Below are 4,711 nucleotides of genomic sequence, written 5' to 3'. Positions count from 1 at the left end.
AGTCATGAAATTAAATGCCTATGAAACTCTAGAATGAAACTTTACATTTAGAGTGGATGCTTCATCCAAGTTTTATTTCATTCTATATGACATGACAGTCTTGTAAACAACGCTATGAAACTGTCTACTGAGACTGGTCTAAGAGAGTGTATATACCGAGACAAAAGAGTTAGGGTAAGCACTATTTTTTCTGTAGGGGGGCGCACATCTACGATAGTCTCACTGGTCAATGGACTTTTGGTGGGGGTTGGATATGCACTAACTTTAAGAATACAATTACAACTATACTCCCTTGTCTCATTTTAATAGTGGTTTTAGCTTTTATCCTGGTGTCCTGAGGATTCTTTGGACCTGAAAGTTGCGTGTGTCGGTATGCATGGAGGAGAGAGTGAATGTAGACACTTTACTGTAGTGTCAGAACGACTATTAAAACATGACAGAGTGAGTATGTCTATATGCCAAGCAAGATAAACATCATTATCACACAAACATGAAAAGTTTCTAAATCCATATTGAGAAGATCGAGCTGGACAAATAAAACAACTATTTGTAATATGTCATGAACATCTTTAGTTAACAATGGCGGACTTAACGTATATAAAATTCTATAAACTACCTAACTAGCCTAATAAATTAATTATTCGGTGACAAAAAAATTTACTAAGGAGAAGGCAGGCAATTGGCTAACTCTACAAGCTTTTAACTTCCTTATCTCTTTTACTCTCTCCGTCTTAAATTAAATTAATTTCTAAAGTTGTTTTAAGTCAAATTATTTTAAGTTTGACCAAATTTATAGAAAGGAGCACCGACATTTATGACACAAAATTAATATTACTATATAGGTACACCGTGAAATATATTTTCATAACACTATACTTATTTGACGCCATAAATATTGCTATCATTTTCTATAAAAATTAGTTAAATTTAAGTTAGTTTAACTTAAGGTGATTCTAGAAAATGATTTTTTTTTTGGTAACACATGAAATGAAGTACCATTACTATAAATATATACTTCCCCCTCCAAATTATTGCCATATATTTAGACATAACATATATTTAGATGTGTAACAAAAGTAATATTTATTAAAAAATTAGAATGATTTATAATTTGAAATGGTGAAAGTACTTAAAAATAGGTAAACTATTGGGTAGCACGAGTGAACGTCTTGCTGTCACGGTCCACGTGCACGCCGACTGGGCCCCATGCGTCAGCCACCCTGAACCCGACCCGTTGGACGGCCATGGCTCGTAGATTCTCGAGTCCTATTCCATGAGGAATCTCTCTCGGCTGCAGGCAAGTGGCGTCTCGGCTGCGTTCGCGTGGCCTAAAACCTGATATGATCCGCTTTTTTTATTTAGAATAATGTTTTTCTTAAATAAATTTCTATAATATTCCGCCAAATCATCCGAATTCGTCCGGAATTCGTCCGGAGCGAGCAGGCCGTCTCCGCCTGCCTTTGTCTCTCTACGTACTTCCGTAGAAAAGAATTCTATAAAAGCCACACACACCGTTCGCTTTCTCGCTCCACTCTCTCGCCGAGTGAGGGACGGAGGGAGAGAGGGGAGGGAAGAAGGGAGAGCGGCGGCGGCGGGGACATGGCGGCGAAAGCGAGCAGCGCAGCCACCTCCGGCACGGCCTACGAGGAGCAGCGCAGGAAGCGGGTCCTCGAGAACCTCAAGCACCTGGAGGTGAGCACGCCCTTGGCCCGTTCCCCTTACTCCTCAAGACGGGTGACGGACCAATCCATGGATGCCCCCTCTCTTTTCTTCCTTTCTTCCCTGCCGATTTCCGCGGGTTCTTCCATCGATCTGTTTTTGTTCCTAACCCTCGCGCCCGTTTTCTCTGCGCAGGATTTGGGTATAAAGGAGATGTCGAAGAGCCTGCTCCAGGCGGCGCGCCTGCAGAAACAGAACACGGTGCTGGCCGCACGTACACCGCTTGCGCCTCGCGCGCGTGCATTTACGGGCTAGTGTGGCGATGCTGTGTTGAGCTGTTGTGATTCTGTTTGCAGGCCGGCGTGCGCGCGAGCCCCAAGGCGAGGAAGAAGTTCGACGCCACCGAGGTGCGGCGTTCTTCGAGGGCGAAGACCACGGTTTCCTACAAGGAAAATGTGAGTTCTTTATTGGACTGTATGTAATACTGATAAAAAAAAACACACTTTTTTCGTGAAATTGGTACCTGTTACTGTACCATGCTTCAATATCCCGTCGAGTTTTATTCCTGTAATTCTTGTAGCATGGCTTATTTTACATTTCCATTGTGTGGGGTAGACATCTCATGTCCTGAATAGGTCACATCCCATATGAACAGTTAAGCCCATGGTTTGGGGGCATTTGGTTTCAGGAAGTAATTCATCCAAGAACGAGTTAGTCCACTATGGATTGTTGTTCCATTTTGGTGGGATGACATTAGAATCTCTGAATCTCATGATTGGCAATTATGACCTCATAAGGTTGTGATGTTGTATCAAATTTAGTTCTTCTTGAAATTAGTAGTGCGAGGAGGTTTTGTTCATAATAATGTTGACACTGACATGTCTTTTTGATTGTTCTGCCAGTTTGGTGAACTAGATAATTTTCTGCGTGGCACAAGGTAATGCCTTTGTTTACATTATCAATGTATAGATTCGATGCTTTTGTGACTAGACCCAACTATGAGCTACTTTCTTGTGTTGAACAGGTGCAGTGGTGGTAGGAATACAGAGCATGGAAGAGAATACACAGGAAGAATTTCTTCTTATCAACAGCAACAATGTGCTTTCAGAAAGGCTGAGAAACTTCAAGACAGTCTAGACCCTAACAACCCATCTTTTTTTAAGACCATGGTTCGATCACATGTGTCCAGCTGCTTTTGGCTTGTAAGCTCTAAGATATTCTAGAATTTGTTGACTAATTTGTCAGAAAAGCGTAGGATCAATTCCTAATCAAGGATATTTTCTTTACGCTTTACAAGGGTCTTCCTACAAGCTTCTGCAAAGATAATCTGCCTTCCAAAGAGTTTAGGATGGTGTTGGACGACGAAGAGGGTGTTGAGTTTGATGCTGTCTATATTGGAAACCGTACAGGTCTAAGTGGTGGATGGAGGGGCTTTGCAATGCACCACAACCTGGAGGAAGGGGATTCATTGGTCTTTGAATTGGTTGAGCATGACAGATTTAAGGTACTAAATCATTCTTGTTTACTTCGACATTGCACACTACTATGGACCAAATAGATTTTCTTATCATGGTTGTTTAAAAGTTTTTCACCCTCTGCTAATTCCGCATTTGCCATAAGAATGAAAATAAACTCCAAACTTTCTGACATGAATTCTGGAAGAGAACATGTTTCTAAACGTGCCCCCCTAATGTATAAAGCAAGCATGGCAAGGAATTGGAATCCAGTTTAGCCATCTTATGCTATTGGGCTTGTTAGATTTTTATTACTGCACTGAGACATTGATGCTTACCTCTCTCCTGTGTCCTGCACTATCAATATTTATAAATGAATATGAGGTTGTATTAATATCTTGTCAACAACTTTGTATTTTTTTTTGGCACTCAAGGTTAACCATTTGTTCTAGTGTATATTCAGCTGCATTTTGTTGGACCTGATTGTATGAACTCCGCATAAATCTCTTATCAATTGCAGATTTATATAATAAAAGCTATCAATGATGATGTGAAAGGGGCTGAGCCTGATGACAAGAATGCCAGTGTTGTATCAAGGAAGAGCCTGACCAGGAAGAATCACCTGTTGCTGAGCCTCCAAAAGGTTCCAAAAGGAGAAAACTCTGAGGACGGCGGTAGTTTACATCGAACTTGCAATATTACGCACTCTTTGGTAAGCGACCGCCGCCATGCTAGTGATGCGCTCTCCTGTCAGGTCATCCATTTTGCTCCTTTTTGTTGACCTGTTCTTTCTGAAATTATGGGTGTCCAATTACAACCCATATATTGCGGCGAAAAGTACATCTATCAACGTAGGTAGCCCTTGATTCATGTAAATAAGTAGTTTGACAGTGGAGCACTTGCGTTCTCAGAACCCCCTGCGTAGGTAGCCCTTGATTCATGTAAATAAGTAGTTTGACAGTGGAGCACTTGCGTTCTCAGAACCCCCTGTGTGCTACTTTAGCAAAGAGACTAATTGCTTCTGTGCATATGAAGTGAGAATCATTAACAAAGAGACTAATTGCAATGACTTTCTGCGGCAAAACCTTGTTACTTCTAACACTTAATAGACCCTAAACATGTCAGCACTCAAAGCTGTATTCAATTACAGAAAGAAGATTAACATATCAGAAGGTTAAAGAAGGCAATGCCAGCTATGTTCCTGTGTATCATAAGCTATTATCTACTATACATTGAGCTGAATAATTCAGAAAAGACGACCTGGGAGTGGTAAGCCTATAATGTTACAGAACAAACTTGCTGCATATTCACAAGAATTACACCATGCCTACCGAGGAGTTACCCTTCCAGAGATCATGCCGCTGCTCGCATCAAGACTCCCAGAGGCCTGTGACGACAGTGTTTTCAGATCGGACGACTAATCGTGATTAATCGTGATTAGTCGTCCTTATCGTAACTAGGTGCTCGATAAGGGCCCTCGATTAGTTTAGACCGATTAGAAACTTATCGTCCGATAAGTTGCGACTAATCATGATTAGTTGTCCGATCAGACTAGCCGGACGGCTAGTTGGATAGGGAGAATTCGGCCCAGCTAAAGA

The 4,711-nt window shown here is 41.4% G+C and overlaps 1 pseudogene; it reads left to right on the top strand.

Annotated features, from left to right (window-relative positions):
• The first annotated feature begins 1,524 nt into the window (after nt 1-1,524).
• On the top strand, nt 1,525-4,711 carry LOC136511577 (B3 domain-containing protein Os05g0481400-like; annotated as a pseudogene).

This window comes from Miscanthus floridulus, chromosome 16, assembly GCF_019320115.1.
Source record: "Miscanthus floridulus cultivar M001 chromosome 16, ASM1932011v1, whole genome shotgun sequence".
NCBI lineage: Eukaryota > Viridiplantae > Streptophyta > Magnoliopsida > Poales > Poaceae > Miscanthus > Miscanthus floridulus.
Note: the sequence above shows the minus strand (reverse complement) of the source record. Positions and strands in the feature narration are given on the sequence as shown.